General features: G+C 45.3%; 3 non-coding genes across 3 annotated transcripts; 2 read left to right on the top strand and 1 right to left on the bottom strand.

The window, feature by feature from the left end:
• Positions 1-1,005: 1,005 nt before the first annotated feature.
• TRNAM-CAU (transfer RNA methionine (anticodon CAU)) lies at positions 1,006-1,078 on the top strand. Its single transcript has one exon. It is a non-coding gene; the product is annotated as a tRNA-Met (tRNA).
• Positions 1,079-13,810: 12,732 nt separating this feature from the next.
• On the top strand, positions 13,811-13,884 carry TRNAI-AAU (transfer RNA isoleucine (anticodon AAU)). Its single transcript has one exon. It is a non-coding gene; the product is annotated as a tRNA-Ile (tRNA).
• Positions 13,885-21,352: 7,468 nt separating this feature from the next.
• TRNAM-CAU (transfer RNA methionine (anticodon CAU)) lies at positions 21,353-21,425 on the bottom strand. Its single transcript has one exon. It is a non-coding gene; the product is annotated as a tRNA-Met (tRNA).
• Between the last annotated feature and the right edge of the window lie 2,165 nt (positions 21,426-23,590).

Genomic DNA, 23,590 nt, shown 5'->3' with positions numbered 1-23,590 from the left:
CGTGTTCCTGACCTTAGCGGAAAAGCTTTCAGTTTTTCTCCATTGAGAATGATATTTGCGGTGGGTTTTTCATAGATGGCTTTGATAATATTGAGGTATGTGCCGTCTATCCCTACACTTTGAAGAGTTTTGATCAGGAAGGGATGCTGTACTTTGTCAAATGCTTTTTCAGCATCTATGGAGAGTATCATATGGTTCTTGTTCTTTCTTTTATTAATGTGTTGTATCACATTGATTGATTTGCGGATGTTGAACCAGCCTTGCAACCCTGGAATAAATCCCACTTGGTCGTGGTGAATAATCCTTTTAACGTACTGTTGAATCCTATTGGCTAGTATTTTGGCGAGAATTTTTGCATCTGTGTTCATCAAGGATATTGGTCTGTAGTTCTCTTTTTTGTTGGGATCCTTGTCTGGTTTTGGGATCAAGGTGATGCTGGCCTCATAAAATGAGTTTGGAAGTTTTCCTTCTATTGCTATTTTTTGGAACAGTTTCAGGAGAATAGGAATTAGTTCTTCTTTAAATGTTTGGTAGAATTCCCCCGGGAAGCCATCTGGCCCTGGGCTTTTGTTTGTTTGGAGATTTTTGATGACTGTTTCAATCTCCTCCAGTCAGGCTCTCTTATGTGAGCAGTCTTTAATAGCATTTTTGGTTGTATAGAGGTGGGGAAAATATGGAAATTTATAAAATCAGTTTGTAATATTTCAAGGGGAATATCTCAGGAGACACAGGTGGGAATGTAAATTTAATTTGACAGGTAGGGATAGACTCTAGACATGTTGGGGAGATATTCGTTCAACTACTATTTACTGAGTGTACTACTCCAACAGAGGAGGCTGTGGACCGTTAAAATATCGGTATCTATGAGGGAGAGGCGATCCAGATCAGTAGGAAATAAGATGGAAAATAGCGGCCAAAGGTCAAGCACAATTATTCAGCGGGTACATCATGGTTTCCAGAAATTATATGATTCTTTTAAAACCTAACTAAAACGTACTTCACGTCGCCTTCTTAGCGCAGTGGGCAGCGCGTCAGTCTCATAATCTGAAGGTCCTGAGTTCGAGCCTCAGAGAGGGCATGTGTTTTTGTTCCGAAGCTTGTCCACAACCGGTGACAGCCACGACTTCTTTTAGAGCAAAGGTGCCTCCCGGGAATGCCGCGCCGGTTCGCGGCTGGGATGCAGTTTCTTCCGGTCCTAAACCGAGAAAGGTGACGGCACCTGAGATGCAGAGCTTTCCCCACAGCAGGCGGCCGGGTACCCATCCCACCTCCGCGGAGCAACGGGTGAAGCCCGGGGAGCCTGCGCGCCCAACCACTTGCGGGGAGCGCGTGGGCGGGGCCGTGGGCCCTGAGCTCCGCCCACTTGGCCGCGGGCCCCTCCCCCGCGCGCTGGGGTCTGGGTCCGAAGGGACATCTCCGCGCGCAGGTGCGCACCTTGTACGCGCACGAAGAAGACAGGGAAGTATGGGACATTTTCGCAGCCTAGGAAATTGACTCTTTCTGTCCTTTTGTCCCATTTGGCTCCACGCATGGCAGGGCTGGCGATGTCCTGACCCACATTCCCACCGACTGCGTATGGCTGGGGAAGGGACACAGGGAAAGAGAGGTGGGGGTCCCCACGCGGGCGGAGGAGCTCGGAGAGGGAGGAGGTCAGTGGTGCGCGGTGCAGGGGGGCGGGAGGCACCCACCACCCCTGTTACAGGCATCCTTGAGAAGTGCATTTTAGTGGTGACAGCCTCTCTCTGCTAACCGGATCTGGGATTTACGTGGGGATTTAACCTGGGGAAAAAGGAAGGCCAATGACGGGGACCGAGAGAAGCTAGACTGTAACAGGCGGGGGCCGGATCTCCAAACAGTCTGGCTTGCGGAGGGGATTGCAAAGTGCCGGAGAGTCAGGCAAGGAAGGTTACGACCCCCAGTGGCATTTGTAGAAACTGAATTCACGCAGGAAGTGTTGGGAAATCTGTGATTAATGGAGTGTTGCCCCACCTGCCTGGGACCCCATTACCACGGGCCGGCCTCCCTATTTCAAATGTAATGCCAGTCCTGAGCGGTAGCTTCAGAAACCCTTCAAAATCAGAGAAGGAAACAAAGGGGCCATTGTCTGTGCCATACACAGAACCCAGATAGTTTCCCCCACCTTTTGTTTTCGAAGCTCCTGGAGATGGAAGCAAATATGCAAAAGCTTCCCAGCAGAAAAGCAATTCCACCCCATCCTTTCCCAGAGGTCCAGGCAGTCAGGGTGGGGGTGGGGGGGGGAAGGATTCAGTCGGTGGGCCTGGGCAGTGGGATAGTCTCTGCCTTCCAGCTCTTTCTCACAACTTTTTCACATTTTCAACATGAGCCCGAGCCCCAAGATTTCTGAGGGTGATGCTGATGGCATGAGGAGGTCCTGGGAAAGGGATGGCCCCTGGATAATAAGAAATGATCCTGTCTTTCTGATCCACAAATGACTTTAAAGGCCACCCAAGTGGAGCGAGGACCGAGTAATCACCCAACATCCCAGACAATGCCCTGGGCGAGAGTGTGAGCTCTGTCCTCTCCACCAGGGTGCCCAGTTCCCAGGGTCACCAAGCATGTCCCATCTGGGGAAGACCACATCAGAACTGCCTGGTGAGTTAATACAGGGATTCCAGAATCTCCTTTCATATTTTTCAAAGTTGTGATTATCAGCTGAGTGTTGTGGTTGATATCATGGCTGTCCGGGAGGTGGCTTTTGTGGTAGGCCATTCCAGGCTCTGTGTTTGCACATCTGTTCCCAGTGTGTTTAGTCCATGTGTAAGGGAAAGACCATGAATACAGGAAAAATTATCGTTTATATGCAATTCAAGATAAGCACTTTTTTTTTTTAATTTAAAATGCCAGTTAAACATTCTGTACTTTAGACATAAAAAGAAATGATGGGCTTTTTGTTGTTCAAGTCCACTGAGCCCAAGCTGGGCAGGTAGAGGCTTCTGGTTTTCTCCTCTGTCCCCTTTCCCTCAGAAGCTGAACTTTTGGCGGCAATAGCAGGAAGTTGCACTTTGTTCTAATCAGAAAATTTAAAAAGAACATTTGCTCCCGTTTTCCCCTTTCCTCATCTTCTCAAGACCACACCTGTAATTACATTTTATTGGATATAGAGCAAAACAACTAACTTAGAAATGGGCATTTTAGGCACAGGCAAGGTCCCAGAGGAACAAAATAAACCGGAATGGAGAACTAACAACTGGTCAACTTTTGGAGAAAGGAGGTTGGAATGACATTCCAGAGTATGAGGGGCTCTGAGCGCTGTCTTGTCCCCAAAAGGTCACCATTTCACCATTTTACCCTGGACTGCAACATGGCTTAATCTGTGTTTCTCAAATGAGAAACTTTGCCGTTTGTGCAGAAGATGACTTGGGAAGAGATGACGGTTGAGTTCAAAGTTCAGGAGAAGCACGAGGGCATCATCTCAGTGGACCTGGCAGAGACACCGAATGGCTTTACCGAGCACTGGCAGTCAAGTTAGACTCATTTATCCCATACAAGGCATGAGGGCCTCTCTCAAATGTTAGCCTCTGGGCCCCACATCACCTACGAGTCTTTGGGTTCAGTCACAATCAAGACAGACATAAGCTTCACATTCTTGTACGGGGAGATAAAAATGAAAACAAAAAACTAAACCATATAGTTTCAGATATGATGGAAGGTAACTACTTGATGATTCAGGAAGAGTGCTCTGAGGAGATATTTTGAGGTGAGCCCTAAATACATGGAAAATGATGTGGGAAGTCTGTGAAGACTCCTGAGCCTTGAAGCAGAAGGAATACTAATGCAAGGGCCTGAAGACAAAATTCACTTGAGTTAATGAAAGGGAAAAATGAGAAGAAGCTAGTATTTCCAATTTAGACAGAAAGATAGAATTGACAGAATGTAGTGAAAAACTGAACGCAGATGATGATGAAGGAGAGAGAAGTCCTTAGGTCTCTGGCTTGGGGCGTTGCTTGGATGGTGGTGTTTTTTAAAAAAGTATTTTTTTACTAAAGATTTAATCTATTTATTTGAGTGAGAGAGATTGAGAGCACAAGCAGGGGGAGGGGTAGAGGCAGAAGCAGACTCCTTGCTCAGCGGGGAGCCTGATGGGAGAATACATCCCAAGGCCCTGGAATCATGACCTGAGCCAAAAGCAGATGCCTAACCAACTGAGCCACCCAGGCGCCCCAATGATGGTACTTTTCTGCAAGACTGATATTTCTCACTAAAGTGGGTTTGGGGAAAGAAATTATTAGGTTCTTGCCATGTCCTATTAGTTCTGAAATATTCATTCGTGTGCAAGTGGAGATATCAGTGAGGGATTATGGATAAAGGTTGGAACTCAGGAGAGATGGCCATCCAGAATATGGATAGTGCTTGTAATGAAGCAAGGAGAAATGAATTGTATCAGGCTGGACCACTCGATACAGTAGCTTCCAGTGACAAGTGGCTATAAAGTATTTGAAATATGCTATGAAATGAGATTTGCTATATAAGTGTAAAATAGATGCCATATTTCAAAAACTTGACATGAAAGAATGTAAAACATCTCATTAATAATTTTCTATTGATTACTTGTTGAATTGATAATATTTTGAATATATTGCTAAATAAAATACAGTATTAAAGTAATTCCACTTCTTTCTGTTTGCTTTTTTTTTCATGGGACTACTAGAAGGTTCAAAAGTATATGTATGATGCATATCTCTGTTGGATAGCACGGGTGTAAGGTAATCGTTCTGAACCTCTTGGTGAGAAGAGGGTCACATTTATAGATCTACATCCGTACAATAAAAGAATGGTCACAGATCTCCCCGCAATTAGCTCAAGATAAGAAGTGGCCCAAGGACAGAACCTCAGAGAACATTCATAGAGAAAGATGGAGAAAAAGTGGGGACACAAAGGACCCTAAAGAGTTCGAGGAGAACTCACTGGCCCTGTCTAAACCCAAGGAAGAAATCATTCACTTGGGAGGGGGAGAGCTGGAGGGTATTTCAGAAACTGGAACCCCAAGTAAGATGAAATACAGAAGAAGTTCCCACTGGATTTTACAATTTTGAGGAGATCGTAAGTGGCCTGAACGAAGGCCGTTCAATGAAATGCCACACTCAAGCGTCCAGCAGTAAGCGGTGGACTGAGGGATGGTTGGACATTCATGTACATTTCTCTTTCTGGAACTTGGTGGTAGAGATAAGGCTGGAAATCTGCAAATTTCTTTCTTTTTTAAATTTTATTTACTTATCAGAGAGAGAGAGAGCGAGTGCACAAGCAGGGGGAGCAGCAGACAGAGCAGGCAGAGGGAGAAGCAGGCTCCCCGCTGAGCGGGACTCCATCCCAGGACCCTAGCTAGGATCATGACCTAAGCCAAAGGCAGCGGCTTACTGACTGAGCCACCCAGGTGTCCTGTGCCAACTTCTTGAAAGTGGAATTAGGGAATTAGCTCAAGGAGAACATTATGTCTGTGTGTATATGGTGGTTGCTGCAAATTAATGAATAATCTTGAATATGATCTAACATCCACATTTTTTCCAGACCTCTGATTGTCACAGACACAAACTCCCTTAACAAGTGACTAAGAAACCAAACAAAATCCACTTTCTTTAATGTTTTAAGTCTCTCTTCATCCATAGGCAATCCCTTGCTTTTCTTTTTAAATGTTATTAGTAACTAATGTATTAGTTATATTAGTTAACTAATATACTTTATTTTTTAGAGCACTTTAAGATTTGAAGAAAAATCGAGCAGGAAGTACATAGTTCCCAGTACATAGTACATAGTTCCCAATAAACAATGTCACCCTTCCTCCAGTCGAGTTTCCCATTATTAACATTGTGCTTAGTGTGAGATTTGTTATAACAGGGGAATCAATATTGATACATTCTTATTATAGACTGAAGTCCACAGTTAACCTTAGGGTTCGCTCATTGTGTCATATAGTCTATGGATTTTGACAAATGTATAACATGTATCCACTATTCTAGTATGGTACAGAAGAGTAGTTTAGGCCAACAGATTTGCTGAAGGGGCTGCATCTTTTATCCTACATAATTTCCCACCTTGTGGATTTATTCTACTGCCTCTTTTTGTCCCTTGACATATTTCTTGAATTGCTCTTGACATATTGGTGTCCCTTGACATATTTCTTGAATTGCTGTATTTCTTGTAAACTGGTAGTTAGAGGTAGAAGCGCCCTTAGCTTCAGCCTCAAATATTTCAACAGTAAAATTTGAGAGGTATTGTGAGCATAACTTTATGAGGTGTGTAATGTCTGAATTTCTCCTTTTTATTTTTTTTTAAAGATTTTATTCATTTATTTGTCAGAGAAAGAGAGCACAAGCAGGCAGAGTGGCAGGCAGAGGCAGAGAGAGAAGCAGGCTCCCCGCTGAGCAAGGAGCCCGATCCAAGACTCAATCCCAGGACCCTGGGCTCATGGCCCAAGTGAAGGCAGACACCCAACCACCCGAGCCACCCAGGTGTCCCTGAATTTCTCCTTTTTAGTCATCAATATTAACATTCATACATGGGCTCAATGTCACATCCATATCTTGTGTATATAATCATATACTGATACATAAAATCGGTACAAAAAATAAATTTAGACAACATCATTAAAAGAATAACACAATAGCAAGCAAAATATTAATTCTCAAATGAGCACCTTAGAGGAAAATCAAAAGCATACCGTCAGACTCATAAAAATGGGAATTTCAAAGATCATAAAAATGGGAATTTCCAATGACCTATTCCTTAGGTTCTGCAGAAACTGCTCTCTAGTTTAAAACTCTACCCTTGAATACTCTTTAATTATAGAGTACTTTAATTATAGAGTACTACAGTAAAAATCCTGTGCATTTAACATAAGGAATAAGAAAAAGAAAGGCTCTAAAGAAAGTAAGAAAAAAGAATCCTAAATAGAAACATGGGGATTAGCTGGAATATAGCAAATCTAGTTGGTCATTTGGAAAAACAAACAAAACAAACAAAACAAGACCTAAAATTGCCATTGAATGTCAGAAAAAAAGGAAGATGAGAAAGGAAGAAGCAAAATGAATTCTTAGATGTTGTGTTAAGATTTGGAGATGTGGTGGGATAATATTTTGAAGAATTCACTGGTGTTTGATTTTCCTGCACTATCCACTCCACCCGGTCATGGCAGTAGCCATGTGAACCTTCGCTCTAGACGCTGGGGCGCAGTGAGATTCAGCGTTCTGTACAGACCGTGCCTGAGCACTCGGGAAGCTCCCATTCTAGGAAAGAGAAAAACAAAACAATAACTTAAAAACCTACTTTCTGGAGGACATAATGTTTGTGAAGAAGATAGAACTGGGAGTGAGAGACTGTGCACACAACATTTTAGCTCTACTTGTCTGAAGAAGGACAATTTGAGTTGAGACCTGAGTACTCAGAATGCCAAGCCTGGGGCAGGAGTGGGAAGGGAGGAATGCTGGCAGGTGGACCAAGGGTCCTCCATGAGGAGTGGTGACAAGGGGTACAATAGAGGTGTCAAAGCTTCTTGGATCTTTTTCCCAGGTAAGAAGCTCTGGGTTTGTAAATAGAACAGGCAATATGCAAACCAAGGAGAGGGGGGGTGAAGAGAACTTCTCGAATAATAACCATGCGCAGAAGGGACCACAGGCCTCTCACTTTCCTGGTTCCTGGAGGCTGCTGGGAACTTTGGGCCTTGAGGGACCAGCCGGGACTGGATGGAGGGCAGAGATGATCAGACATTGGAGAGTGAAGAATGGGGACTTCCTTAGAAGCCTTGTCAGCACTTCCCAATTTCATTTCCTGATCTCCTGGAAGTAAAAAGAACAGGCTCCAGATGTCGAGACACCGTGTCTATTCCGGCCTGCTCCAGAGTTGTGGTCATTACTGGTCTTTGCAGGCTCAGCTGCCCAAGACAAGCAGTGGGACGGCCTCTCCCAGCCCAGGGCCTCAAGCCTTCCGTGTCACATCCCTGGGCCAGGCTGCTGGAAAGTCCTATTCCCATTTCCTAGAGAAACCCCAGAAAACCCAAGACCTAATTCTCTTCAACTTTCCAAAGGTGAAACCTGTGGCCCAGAGTGGGACGAGAGGAGCAGCTAGGAGAGAATTTTGAGGCCTTTGTCTAAGTGAAGCTTTGCTCAGTTTGCTGGAATAATAGTTTTAAGGAAAGGCAGAGAAGGCAAACACCGGCATCAGTCCCTTCCCAGTACTGAGTATCTGTGGGGATAGTGAGTCCGAAATAATGGTTTGCCATTAGCCTGAGAGAATGGCCAAGCTTCCCCCTCTCCTTTCTAAAGGCAGTAAACACTCTTCCACTTTTTTTTCTTCAATTCTGGATATAGAATCAAACACACTTGACCTTACTATATTGTCTGTCGCAGGCCGTCTGCTATGGTCCAAGTATCCCATTGAAAGATTTTGATCTCCCTACCTCCATTTCAACATTGACCTGAGCCTCAGTGTGGTCCCCAGGGAGGCTAGTCTGTAGTGGAGATTTCTTAGATTTCTCAGCAAACCCCCATTCCAGGGGCTGCACACAGCGCTCTTCTCCTGTAGGGCTCAGGGAGTGATGAAGAACCTTGGAGGGAACCAAGATTGTGCCTTGAGAGTCTTAATCTTGTCCTATAGATTTATTCCTGAAGCCCTTGCTTAGCACCAGACCCAGAGGATGAGTCGAGTGACCTACACAGACACTGCAGCACAGGTATTAATTTATTGAGCAATTATTATGCACTATTGCAGGGAACATTCCTAGAGATAGCCTACAGTCTTCATTTCCTCATGAAAAAACTTATGAAAATTTCTTGCCGCAGACCTCAAAACTCTCATGGCCAAAAGAGAAAACAAATGGAGGCTATGCATGGCTGTTTGAATTCTTCCTCCTCCTTCCGCACCCCTCTTTCTCTTGGTCCAACTTGGCAACCACATCTGCCTTAGGTTGTCTAGACCTTCAGTTCAGCCCGCCGCGACTGTAGAGGGACTTTCCCCATGTCATATTAGCGAGGGCTAATCTGACAGCAGAGTTAATAGGCTAGCCCACTCCTTTCCCCATCCTCCAAATCTCTTTCCTTCTTTGTCTTTCTTCTTAATACTTAGCCAAACTCTTAGAGATCTGATAGAAGACAAATGGACATCTGCTACCTAACCACGGGTTGTCACTGTGAATAAATACTAAAACCAATATCGCGATAAAAGTTAAGTAGTAAAATTTACTATTTATAAAATATAAACGTGTCTTTATTAAAAAGCAAAAAACATTAAAACATCAGAAAATCCCACTCTCCTGCGGTGCTCCTGACACAATTCTCAAGCTATTCCTCACACTTCCGACTCCAAAGGAGAAAGTTTGGTTTTCCCAGACACACAACATTTTTTACCAACTTTGAGCCAAGGCCCCAAAACCTGTGTTTCTAAGACATTCTGTCCCATTTGTTCCTTTTTTGTTTTTGTATGTCACATTTCGGTCTTTCTTTCTTTCTTTCTTTCTTTCTTTCTTTCTTTCTTTCTTTCTTTCTTTCTTTCTTTCTTCTCCTTTTAAACCAGCAGGGAAGCACACAGAGGAAGGCTGAGCCAAAGATGAGGTCCGCCCAGTGCACGTTGCCCCGATGCCGGTGAACCCCGGAACCCGGGGAGTCTGGCAGGACTGCAAAAGCTGGAGAATGCGGGCGTCGATCCCGCTACTCTCGCATGCTAAGCGAAGCGCTCTCCGCTTGAGCTACTTCCCCCCTGACGTCTCTGCCTTTCTGCCTATTTTTATCACTTTGAGGCAAATTTCATTCCAGTGCCACTTCGTTTCCCGGTTGCTCCCACCCTCAGGAGACCTCCCTACCACCTTCCACTTATTGTTCCTTCAAATAATCATCTCTTCTCTGGGATCTATTATCATTTGACTGTTCCTCCATTAGGGGAGTTGAGATCTGCCGTTGTCTCTTTCCTTCTGAATTAGGAGTTTATCTACTGAATTATACACTGAATTTAGCAATGCTTTCTTAGAGAAGTGACCTGGATGGGGAACTCATTTATGGTGATTTATTTTACCCGCGGTCCATACTGTGTGCCTATTTGAAAAAGTATCAACAGGACGGAAGCATAATCTGTACATGCACGCATTTCAATGAATTTTGACAAATAAGTACACGCAGGTAGGTAACCATCCCCGCAATTGCGATATAGGACCTTTTCATCCTACGAGTCTCCTAGGTCCGCAAAACAAAATACCAGAAGCCGGGGCGTGTGTGGGGGGTACGGGGTGTGGGGGGTTGTGGGGGGTGGGGCTCAAAACACACGTTTACGCCCTGGGTCCCGGAGGCCAAGGTTTCTGCCTGAGGTCAAGGTTTCTGCCTGGCCGTGCCCTGTCTCCTGGCTACCCAGCACAAGCCTTCCTTGAATCTTGCATCTTGGTTTTCCCACGGTTGGTTCACTCAGCGTGTTCACGCTGCTCATTCTTTTCACGGCTGGAGACAACTCCAGGGTGACATCCACTTGCTCTGGGCCTATCTTGGAACAGGGGGTCTGAACAAGCCGGTGTTGGGTACAATTCAAGCTGAGTTCGTGTCGTTCAGCATGGTGTGTGAGCTTCTGTGTTGTGAGTCCTAGGGCTTTCACGAATTCTCGATTTGCTCATTTCTCAATTTGTCCTCTTTACTCACCACGAGGGTCACCCAGCCCAGGATGCGGGGCCGTCGGGGGACTTGGGCTACGAAAACCCTCAGCGACTCGAGAAAATGGTCTCCTGGTGACAAACAGGAAAGCCCAGGAGTGAAAGGACTTCTCCAACGTTCCACAAGCTAAACAGGGATGGCATGGGCCCCCGAGTTGGCTTTGTCAGTGGCAGAACCCCGCCGGGTGCGACCCTCTTTCCAGCCGCAGGGATTTTGGTGTCCGGAGACGCGCGGGGCTCCGCGGCCCCGGGGCTGAATTCCCACTGGGTTCGCGCCTGGGCCCGCGCGCGCAGAACCTGGCAGCGCCAGCGATCGCCCGCCGCCTTCAGCCCTGGGCCTGGAGGCGCCGGGTGGGGAGCTCTCCCGGACGGATCGCGGACGGCTCGGCGGGCGGGAAGAACCGGGAACCCAGGTGAGAACAGCGTAGCTGGGGCGCGGAGCGGCCTCCATCCCCGCTGGTCGTCTGCTTCCCAGGCCCTGCTCCTGGCGCGCGGAAAAACAGCCGCCCTCGGTGGAAAGCCCGCAGAGGGCTCGGGGCCCCCCTACCGATCTGAGAGAGCGGCTGTCCTGGAATTCCCCGGGCACCCCAGGCTGGAGGTCTTCCTGTCTTCCTCCCTCCCTCTCACCCTTCCTTCCTGTCCTCCCTTCCTCCCTTCCTTCCTTTCCTTCTGTCCTTCCTTCCCCTTCCTTCTTTCTCAGCGCTCTTATTGCTATTATTACCGAGGTCCAGTTGACATACCGTGCTATGTTAGCTTTCGGTGTACAACACAGTGATTCAACAATTCTATACATCACTCGGCGCTCATCCTAAGTGTAGTCACCATACAACTTTATGACAATATTATTCACTATATTCTCTATGCTGTGCTTTTTATCTCTGTGACCTATTTATTTTATAACCAGAAGTTTGTGCTTCTTAATCACCTTTGTCTGTTTCATCACCTCACCCCTCTGTCAACCACTAGTTTATTTTCTGTATTTATGAGTCTGTTTTTTGTCTTGTTTTTGTTGTAGTTGTTTGCTTTTTTAGATTCCACATGTAAGTGAAATCATACGATATTTTTCTTTCTGACTTATTTCACTTAACATAATACGCTCTAGGTCCATCCATGTTGATAAAAATGGTAAGGTCTTTTTTTTTTTTTTATGGCTAATAGTCCATGGCATATATGTAACCACCACATCTTCTTTATCCATTCTTGGATTGATGGACACTTAGTTTGCGGCCATATCTTGGCTATTGTAAATAACGCTGCAATAAACATAGGGGTTCACATATCTTTTCAATTAATGCTTTCATTTCCTTTGGGTCATGGAATTACTGGGTCATACAGTAGCTCTCTCCTTAATATTTTGGGGGGGAGTCTCCAGACCGTTGGACCCAGCGCCTGCACAGTTTACATTCCCTCCAGCAGCTCACCAAGGTTCCCTTTTCTCCACATCCTAGTCACCGTGTCTCATGTTTGTTTTGTTTTTCTGACGACTCAAAATATTTTTTTCGATTTTTTTTTTTTTTTTCAGATTCCAAGGGTTTTGACTCGCGGTGGTGGGGGGAGGTGGGGGGGAATGATCACTGGGTTTAGTCACCAAGCTCAACATTTGGAGGCAAGGAGGGGAAGAGCTTTCCTCTGAGAGATGTTCTTTCATGGGGGAAATTCGCAGGCAAACAGGTGATGCTAAGGAAACGCAGCACAATGCCGGGTTCTCTGGAGATTCTGGAACAGTCGTGGGACCCTGGCGCACGGAAAACTTGCTAATTCCACCCACCGCGTTGGTGCTGAGTTTACAACGCTTATCATGCCGACTGAGCAGTAAAGTCACGGCTGCCCTGCGGTTCGAGGGCGGGAGGGCTCTGCTCGAAGGCGCAGCAGCATCGCGGATTCCCACTGTTTCTCTTTTCGGTCTTTTCCTTCCCCTTTCTGGCGGTCCGCCCTCAGACCAGCCGCAAGGCACAGACAGGATATGCGCTTCCTCCACTCATTTTCTCGCAGCTTCCTTTCCTGTTCCCTTTCCGCTTCTGCCCAAGGCTGGGCCGCCGTCGGCTCCGCGGAGGAGGAGGAGCCGGCGGAGGAGGGCGCGGGGGGCTCGGCTGTCCCAGCGGGAAGCACGTCGGCCGTCTGTGGGAGGACCAGCCGGGGTGTTTGCGCGCGGGGACGGTGCCCGGACATCCCCAAGCTCGGGCGCGGGCCCGCTAGCCGGGGAAAAGAGAATTGGAGAGAGAGTCAAGTCCGAAAGCCACGAAAAGCAGCAGGATGCCAGCAACACGGTCCGGGCCGGGAGGCGGTGCACCTGCCATCACAGCAGGTGATGTGAGCTCCTTCATTTATTCCGTAGTTCGAACACCGCCACCCTGCCACGCGGTCCTGGGTCCTGTCGTCGCACAGCCGCGCTGCTCTGCACCGCTGCGGGCTCCAGCCCCATCCATTGCCCAAGACCCCAGACGCTTCCAGAAAGGAATCGCAGCGAACTCCTGCGCGGGAGAAACGGCCAGCCCAAGGCTCCTCCTTGGAGCGGAGGGGGTCCCCCTCGTCCCATCTCCAGATCCGCGGCGCTCCCTGCGGGGTCTGCTCCTCAGTCTAAAGGCCGTGAGCCTGAACTTAAAAGCGGAGTCTTCTGTGCTCGAGGTGTCCATGGACTACCTTGTTTCAAGAAGAAATGCGGACCCAAAGACTGCAGTGGGACGTGTTTGTCTAAAGTGACTTTTGCAAATAGAAGTATGGGGGAAGAGATAAAATTCTGCCTCTAAGGGAAAACGGGTGAAGGACCCAGTGGGATTGTGCGAGAAAGCACGTGTAGGGGAGCAGGTGGAGAGCAAGGAGAGGTGGTTTCGACTTCCGCCAGGTACCCCGTGGGAGTGAGCTCTGGAAGCAAAGTAGAAAGGTGGGAAGGAAATGGGCCAGCGGAAGGATGAAGGGAAGGGGGATGAGGCTGTCTTTTAAATACGGGGCTCACGAAAACCCAAGGTCACGAAACACCTCAGCAGACGACATTTGAACTTTCCTTGTGTGATACTGTATTTTAAATGAAATTTCGGGTTTAGAACGAACCAGGGGTCATAACTCCTTCCAAGCTCAAAGGTGAATTCGAAGAAAAAAACTTTCTTTCGAAGTGATTGGAATAATATTGATCTTTGATATGTAACCAAGGATAGGAGAGTTAGTGTAGCAGCTGGCCGGTTAGCTCAGTTGGTTAGAGCGTGGTGCTAATAACGCCAAGGTCGCGGGTTCGATCCCCGTACGGGCCACGAAACGTTCTTTTAGGCCCGCTTCGTAAAAATGCTGTGTCTAAAAATCCGGAAAAGATTCAGGAAGTAGAATAATGCATGCTCGTTAATCTTGACAGGGTGTAGAGAGATCAGCCATGGTTTTGTGCCTCCATAGTCTTGTCCTGGGAGATTCAGAGGAGAGGGAAACTGAAATGAGGAGCTATGTGGAAAACAGGAACGGTGGGCTTCTTACATTTCCCGCGATCTCCAGAGATTCCTCAACCATGACTAGCTCCTTGTGAATTTTTCTAGTTATGCACCTGCTTACTTGCAGGGAAGGCTGTCCTTGGCCTGAGCGGGGCCAGCAAAGCCTTTCAGGGCAACTTGGGCCCCAGCTTCACCCCATTTTTCACTCCTATTTCCTCTTTTTTTTTTTTTCACCTTTGACTGCAGCGTTGCTGGACTTAAAGAGATGTTTCATACAGATTGCCCAAACTTTCACTGCTCTCTGCCTGGCTAGCTACTTGTTAGACCCAAAACCATTTTCCAGGAGGCATCTCATCCCTGATGCCTCTCCCACTTTTCTGAGGTTGCCTTGTGTTCCTTCCAAAATTCCCAGAGATCTAGAAAAACATCTGTTTCGTGGCATTTACCAAGTTGCAAATGTCTGTGGCTCAGCCATCTTCCCCACGAGATTGTAAGAGCCTTCGTGGCAGGGTGCTTATTGCCTGGTGCTAAGTACTTTAAAAAATCTGCATTAATGATAGAAGAACAAAAGAAATGTGCACAGGCCTGAAGGAAAGAGCGTGACTGGTTCTTCAAATGGACCTTATAGGCCTGATCATGATGTCTGAACACGGTGCACCGAGGTCCACTGAAGAGTAGACTACAGTACATGGCGTTTGGTCCCATTTCTCTGAATGTATCCCTGAGACTCATTCGGAAAGGCTCGACGTGTCCCCAGGATCAAGGTGGTGGTACCAGGATCAGAACGGGGCATCTCCTCTAGACCCAAAGTCAGGGAAAGTCTAGAAGGTTGAATTAGGCTGAGGCTGGGAGATGGGAGAGAGGAATCTGTGTCAGAACTCAAGAGGACACGCAAGATCCCTTTTGGTTCCACCTCTTGCAGCCTCCCTGACATTGACAGGTAAATAACTCTTTCTAAACTATCAGTTTCAATCTTCCGCACTTTGACCACTCTTGATTTCTTAGTTTTGATATCTTGCTTTCCTCTCAACTCTTTGGCCCTCTGTCTGTCAGTTAGGCAGTTACTGAGGCTCTCAAGGGAGGCCCGGAGGCCAGCAAGGAGGCAGCCACGGCCGGCTGTGGGGAAGGTCAGGGGCCCATCCTGGCAGCGTCCCTGATAAGCTGGATCCCACCAGGCAGGCCCAAGATGGCGGCACCACAACAGGAAACCCTGTCAAGGCTGGGTTAGTTAGGAAGATAAAGTGCAAAACTCTGGATAAATATTCCATCCTATAATGGACGCTGTCAACAAGATAGAAACCTAACCCCCAGCACACCCAGTTCTCTCCCTCTCTCCCTCTCCCCCCCCTCCTCTCTCCCATCCTCTGCCCCCCCATATCACTAGTGTGTACTTTTCACTTTAATAAACTGTCATGCTTGTGTTGTTTATCCAATGTGCTGTGTATCTGTCCTTGAATTTCTTCTTCTGACAGGACCAAGAACCTTTGGCAACTCCTTCAGGTTTGGCAACTCCTTCAAGTCTGGCTGGGTCGAGGCCCCAAGGCCCAGGGTCCTGGCAACATATCGATCTTGTGATTTTGCTTTATAAAGTCAAGTAGATCCTCTGGTGAAAGGTGTTCAGTTCTTCAATATGTCTGTTGATTTGTTCTCTACTGGATCGATCAAACAATGAGAAGTACTGAGTCTGCAATGATAATTGTGGACTTTTCTATTTTTCTTTTCAGCTTTATTAGCTTTTGTTTATGAGTTTTGAAGCTCTGTGGCCAGGGGCATAGAGTGTGGGGGTGGGTAGGGGGAGAGGTGGAGGCTGCTGGTAGGGCCTGGTCCCACAACCCTGAGATCGGACGCCTGAGCCAAAGTCAGACCCTTGACTCTGTCGAGCCACCCAGGTGCCCCACCTCACCACCCTTTAACCTTCTGCGCTAACCTCTTTATGTTATGTGTGTCATACATGTAGCTATGATGAGAAAACCATTAGATGATGTTGTAATTTCACTTTCAATCATCAGCCATACTTTAAAGAACTCAAGAGAGAATAACAGTGGTTCCTTTTACCCAGATAATTCCTATCTCTGCTCTTGTTTATTCATTCTTAGTATCTAAGTTCCTTTCTGGCATCATTTTTCTCACAGTTCGACTCTTTTCTAGCACTACTGCTAGCAACAGATTCTCTGTTTTACCTTCAAATGAGGATGTATTTCTTTCCCCTTTACATTTGAAGGATAGTTTGGCTCCACTTAGCCTTCTGGGGTTAATGTGTCTTTTCTTTCGGCATTTAATAAATGAGATGTCATTTCTTTATGACCCTATGGTTGTTTTGAAACTTTCAAGGATTTTTTTCCCTATTGTTTCCAGGAGTACAACTGTGATATGTGTGGGTGTGGATTTGTTCAGGGATATCCTGCTTGAGGTTTGCTGAATTTCTTGTATCTGATTTATGTCTTTTGCCAAATTTGGGAATTTTTTGGCCATTAAGAATTCAATTATTTTTCTTTTTTCAAGAAGCTCTTTCTCCTCTTCTGGGTCTCCAAAGATGTAAATAGAATTTGTTATTTTCCTATTTGTCCCTGAGGCTCTGTCCATCTTTTAAAAAACTCTTTTCTCTCTATCGTTTAGATTGGGTTGTTACTATTCTATCTACATATTCACTGAACTTTTCTCAGTCATCTCCTGCTACTGGCACACTCTAGTGCTTCTGTTCATAATTTTGGCTAATACACTTTACAGTTCTGAAATTTCAATTTGGATTTACATCTTTGGATGATTTGCTAAGATTTTCTAACAATTCACTTCAAAGAATTCTCACCCTGAATTCTTGGAGCATTTACTCATCACACCTTTGAAGTGTTTGCCAGATGATTCCAGTACCTGTGCCATCCCAGAATTGGTACCTGTCGATTCCCTCCTTCCAGTGATTTAGGACTTTCTTGGTTCTTCATATACCGAATAGCTTCGGACTATAGGCCATTTATATGTTGCAAGATTTCGTGTCTCCCTCAAATTTTATGGCGAATGCTGCCCATTTTGTTTTTGTAGGCACTTTGCCTTGTGTTCACGTTCCCAGTACAAAGCAGCCTTCTAAATGTTGTGGTTTCAAGGTCCTTTCCATTTTCAAAGCCTTTATGATACGATTTGGAGATTTCCGGAGTGCCTGCAGCCCGGCGGTCAGTGTGGACTTGGGCAGTGGACTCCTGCTGCAGTTCTCGAAGTCTGCAATGTGTTGTTTAGGGTCAGAGCCCCTTGCTCAAGCTCAAGAGTGCCTTCAAGAGCTCATAAATAACTTTACGTGTTTGCTTTCCATGTGTCTTCCCCAGTATTGTCTGGTCACCCTGGGGGCTCACCGTCTCAGTCTGCTGACAAGAAGGTTGGCTGCTTCCTTTCTGGCTCTGCCCAGCATTTCTCAGGACTGAGCCACATAGAAGGCCAAGCTGCAGGGGAAATGGAGAAAGAGAGCAACTGGCTACATCCCTCGGGACCACAGCTCCTCTGAAGAAACAGAAAGTAAATGATAAATTGATAGATCTGCTTACCCAGTGCAGGTAGGGAGTGCGAAGGCCTGTCTTTGAACTTGCCCAGAGGTCATATGGGAAGCAAGCATCCAAATGACTGTGTTCAAGATGTCTAATATTTTCTCAATTCGTTCAATAAGCTGGAAGATGCAGGGTTGTGAGCCGGAGATTGTTGTGGAAATGGTAAAATCTGGAGAATGTGGGCATCAATCCCACTACCTCTCAAATGCTAAGTGAACACTCTACCACCTGAGCTAATTCCCTTGTCTTCTCTGGTTTCTTCTCCAGGTTTTCACCCTCCCCGTCTCCACTTCATTGTTCACTATTCTGAGCAGCCTGAAATATGGGAACCGTCAAAACCATTAATATGAAAAGAGGGTGTATCTTCTCCAACATGACTTGGGCCAGAGAGCAATGGGTACTATTTCTCTGCCAGAGTAAGGAGGAGAAAGCAGCCATAGGAAAACTCTAGCATCCCCCAAATCGCATGGTTTAGACTGCAGGACCAGAAGAGGACACGGGGGAGGGAGGACTCCCTCAGAATGTTTCGGCCCAGGTGTCACAGCTTGCTCAGGATGGTTATCTGCTTTTTTAAAGAAAAAAACAAAAACACAACAACCAAAGGTCGATCATGACTCATTCCTTTCAGCTGGAGCTTCCCAGAATAGAAAGAGGAGGTGATTTCACCCCAAGACAAAAGAAGCCACCTGTTTCCACCTGGGGACTCACACGTGTTAGGCAAGCATGATAACCACTACACTACGGAAACTTGCCTCCGGAAAAAATCCGAGATCAGTGTTCAGTTCTTGCTAAGGCATGTCATGAAGCGGTGCCATATGCACAGCATGGGAGAGAGCTGAAAAAAAAATTATAAACAAAACAAAACCCCCAAGCAAAACACATCCCCAAAACCAAACAGGCAGACCTACAGGAAATAAGAGGAGAAATCATATCAGAATGAAAAAATAAAAAATGGACTTGGAGGGGTGTGGATGAGGAGTGAACATAGGGTGTATGTAGGATTTCTTGTGTTAAGAAATATACCTGTTCAGTTGCATTGGGGCGTGTGTGTAATAGACACGGAGAGTTTGTTAAGGAGAGGGGGGTTGTGGAGGCTTAAAAACCTTTAAAAAATTCCAAGCAGGTGGTTTACACAATCGAAGTCACATTTTAGGAAAGGTTTTTAATTTGGAATGCCAAAGAGGCTAGAAATGAGGAAACTAGAGTTGAAGAGAAAGGAAAGACGTTATAGAGCTATGGAAGGCCAGGGGTTTATCCTGTTAACTTGTGAGATTATCAGTAGCAGGAGTCTTTCTGTATGGTCAGTGCCTGGTTGCCGTATGGCATAGAATACATTCTCCACGAACACCACGGAATGGATGAAAGGATAGATGAATGAGAAGATAGAGAAAGATTCTGGAGAGGTATGTGGGGAGGATTTACAGTATTTGTCAAGACACTGGGAGTAGAGATCTGAGGGAGAAGTCTTGAGCCAGGAGGGCAGATACAGAAGAGATCTTGAATTCATGTCTGATGAATGGAAGAATAAATCCACTCATTTAAAAGTATCTGTTACATGAATGAATGACGGAGTCCTGGCAGATAGGTTAGGAATCTCCTTAAAGAAGAACTACCCAAAGATCTTACTTCTATTCTCTTTTCATGTCTTTTCTCTAAGAATTCCCCTAGTTCCACAACCTTTTTTTCCCCTGACAGTCTGGGTCTGTGTGATCTCCTCCAGACCCATGCTACTCAGAGACCTCAGATCCAACAAATTCTCTCTGGCATCCTGTCTCTCTCGGTGACCCTCACAGCCTTCTTTGCGTCCCCAGGCTGAGTGACCCCATAAATCTCAATTACAAAGTCACGGAGAGGCATTCCTCTCACCAGGGTCTCTCTGTCCAGAAAACGGGAGTAGGACATCTACGTTTACTGCTAGCCAAAAATTGTGAATCTTGAGTTGGAAATGCCCAGCATGGCCCAGTGTGGATGATGGTCACTCTCTCTACAGCTCTTTTCAGGTTTTCCATCTTTTTCTGTAGCTCTGACAGAATTGGTCAAAGACTAAGCCTGAGTGCCTTGTGTGTGAAATAAGAATCAGAAATGTATGAATTGCCATTTTAAAAAAAAGGTCCAATATTTCTTGGAGTTGAGTTCAGGAGAGAAGATCTGGGGACCACAGGTGCCTATGAAGAAGGAATGAAGGGTCCTAACTGGAGAAAACAGGTGTTCTTCCCACCAGCTCTGAGTGCAAAGAAGGCATTCTAACATTTGACCCAATTCCCATGCTTTAACCCTCTTCTTGACTTATGGTCATTCTAAGCACATGCCCTAACTAGTTGTATGGGTCTAACTAACCTGGTACCATTGGGTTATTTCACTGCCATCAAAGAGGACCCTGACTAAGGGTAGATCATCTCAAACATGACTTCAGCACAAGTGAAAAACTAGGAATCCTATCGGGGATTGTGGGGGCAAAGGGCGACCTACAGTATGTCACCATGGGAATGATCCAGCACTGAAACAATTTCACTATCTTGAATGACAGAAGGCAAACGAAAGGTTACAAGTGGGTGGGGGACCCAGTTGAATGATAGGGCTCTCCCAGAAGTTGTGTATCTTACTATAAAAACAGGGTTGTGATTGTTACCTGATTTAGAAATATGGAGGAGAATGTGGGAAAGCATCTCTGGGCTTCCCACCTACACCACCATCCCCTCCCAATGTGGCCCAGGTCACTGGAGAGGGCTTAATCCGTCTCCTAACTTCCAGAGAAAGAGAAGACTGGCATAGGGAGACACTAGGATCCTGGGACAAGGATAAGATAGGGGGAAGGAGGAGGAGGAAGAATTTTTAAGAGAACATTGAAACTGGCTTTTACTCAGCACTTAATTTTAAAGAAATTTAAAAATGGTCAGGAAAGAACAACAACAAAAAAGTTGATGTTCTGGGGGTCAGAAATCCCTTCTCACTCTAATTATCTGTCAGAAATAGTGAGATTTTGTATCAGGAATGAAGGGGAAAGGCTTTTTCTCCACCACGAAAGAGAACCTTAACGTTACTTTTCTTCCTTTCTTGCCTGAGCTCAAGAGAGAAAAATGCAGGTGCATATGCCTTTCAAACTGTGGAATGAAATCAAGAAGGAAGGAGAAAGTATCTTCATGGTGAGGGCTCTCCTCTTCCCAGGAAGTGGAAGGAGCCACCTCCACACTCCTGACCTCTCAACTGGCTAATGATCACCCCACAGTAAACATTATCACTAGTTCATTATGCATTTTCCTATTTGCTTCTCGTCCATTTCCCTTACACCTCCCAACTAGGATGGAGTTCCAGGAGGGAGGCAATTTTTGCTTGGTTTTCACTCTGTGATTACTGCACCCAGAACCCTCCATTAATAAGATATGTAATCAAGAAATATGTGTTGAATGATTAAGAGAATAAATGATCTTACACTTCTCTCACCCCTTAACTGGTTGAGTGACCTTCAGAGCAGGAAGTGGGGAGAGAAATTTCCCTTGCTTCTCCCATAAAACAGAGAGGAAGACCGCAAATACAGCATAGCTTGTAGTTTCTGATGCAATCTAAATTACTTGGCTTTCATTTTCCTGAAACTACTGGGAAGCCCAAAGAACTACAAAACTGATTTAACTATCCTCTGCAAATACTGCGTCAGTCTTCAAAAATCCTTATCAGGCAATATTCGATAACTTTACTTTCTGTTCCTGTTTTTTAACCATAATAACCTTAGCCCGGCAGCCTGTGAAGAAAAAAAAAAAAAAAATAACCCAGCCTGCCCTCTCTGAGGCTCGAACTCAGGACCTTCAGATTATGAGACTGACGCGCTGCCTACTGCGCTAAGAGGGCGGCCTGGCGTAGCTCCTCCCATTTAAAGTGAAATATCAAGCATTATTTTCCCATCACCGCTGCTTTATTAGTTTCCAGCATAAAGGAATACAATCAATGCTACTTGAAAATTACTCCATAAAATCCAGTGGTTCACCCAAAGGATTTCACACACGTGACCAGTGAAATCCAAGCCTTTCTGGGATTCACGCAAGGATAGGTCCGTCGGGGCTGCGGGACTGGGGGCAGGTATGCCTGTCTTTTGCTGCTCTGGTGTTCTAACGATGTGGTTTTTCTGACCTCAGAGATCTCAGGTGATCTTACATCTTCAGCGGTCTCCTTTGTTGAAAGTAAACATAGGAGGCGCTTAGGTATTATTAGTTCACTGATTGGTTGACTGAATGAATGAATAAGCGAATAAATAACCCTCACACTTGCCTACAGCCCAAACTTCTCTTAGTCTGTTTTATCTCCACTTACATCTACGTGACTAGAGACATTCTCCCTACAAAACAAAGAAGCTGAACTTAATAGAAATCTCGCTGTTCGCTTTGCTTTGTCAGGTACCATTACTTATACTGAGAGATTCACGGAGATTATCTCATAGGGTCCAATTGGATTTTGGCAACAAAACTATCAAAATCTGCACTTCCCAGATATAATGGAGATTCGGATACGTTAAGTATTGCTCCTAAGTGGCAAAACCTGACCCGAGAAGCAGATTTTTAGGTTCCAATATGTAAGCTCTTTCTCTGCTCCAACTCAAGACATTTCTGTTCTCCACAGTGGTTCATTCATTGATCTACAAATATCTAACTTTCTGCTTCCTGTGTGCTGGCCTTTTGGGCTTAGACTTTCAAGTCAATACCGACTCATTGCCTCCTTCAAATCCCACCAGTGACTTAATAATTACTGAACATTGTTCTTGTGCGATTCTTTTGAATCTAGGACCTCTTTTCCACTCCTTTAGTGCACGTTTGCTGGAGAGCTGTTCTTTGCCAGGCACTGTGCTAGGCTCAGGGGATTCAGAAGGAATCTGATGAGTTCCAGACCTCAAGAGATGGAAGGGTGAGTACAGACAAGAAAGGATCCATTCCCAGGTTCACCGCTTTGTCTTCCTGGCATCTACAGATAAATAACTCATTCTAAAATATCAATTTTAATAACATCACTCTCTTTTGCACACTGCCATTCTTGATTTTTTAGTTTCGATATGATCTTGCTTTTCCCACAGTTGTTGGCCATTTTTTCTTACCTACATCGTAATTTTGTTCTATAAGGTCAATCGGTGGATGGTGGTGGTTAGTTCTTCAATATATTTAACTTGTTGTCTACTAAATTTATCAATTGATAGGTTTTTTTTTTTTTGGATTTTATTTATTTATTTGAGAGACAGAACATGAGGTGGAGGAGAGGCAGAGAGAGAGGGAGAAGCCGATCCCCATTGAGCAGGGAGCCAGAAGTGGGGTTGGATCCCAGGACCCTGGGATCATGACCTGAGCCGAAGGCAGACACTTAACTGACTGAGCCACCCAGGGGCCCCAATAGAGAGACTGTTAACATCTGCAACTATAATTGTGGATTTTCTTACTTTATCTTATCTTTTTTTTTTTTTTTTAGGTTTATCAACTTTGTTTCAGTTTTGGAGATCTATGGCCAGGTGTATGGGCATTTAAAACAGTTACATCTATTTGGTAACATACACCAAATAATTGTATAACATCTCTCTTTCAATGAGGAAAATTTCTTTGCTTTGAAATATACTTTGTCTGATACATGTTTGTATCAGCCTTTTTTTCGCTTTGGGTTTAATTTCCCCCATTCTTTTACTTATACTCTATCTAAGCCATTTTGTTTGAGGTGAGATTCCTATAGTCAGCACATATTTGGGCCATGTTTTATTTTTAATATGGTCTGACTATGTCCAGTATGTAGCTGATGTGTTTATACTAGTTACATGTAACATTATCATGGGTATGTTTGTATATAAATCTATTATTTTTACTTTGTTTATGGTCTGTTCCCTCTGTTTTTCATTCTTCTATTTCTGTCTTCCTACTTCCTTTTTGCTTTTTAAAAACATATTTATTATTCTATATATATTTTTTACTATATCTCTTTGTACAGCTATTTAGCAATTAGTCTAGGTTACTAATAGTGACTGGTATGTGTATTACCATATACAT

This window comes from Lutra lutra, chromosome 6 (genome assembly GCF_902655055.1).
Source record: "Lutra lutra chromosome 6, mLutLut1.2, whole genome shotgun sequence".
Lineage (NCBI taxonomy): Eukaryota > Metazoa > Chordata > Mammalia > Carnivora > Mustelidae > Lutra > Lutra lutra.
This window is presented reverse-complemented; position numbering and strand designations above follow the sequence as displayed.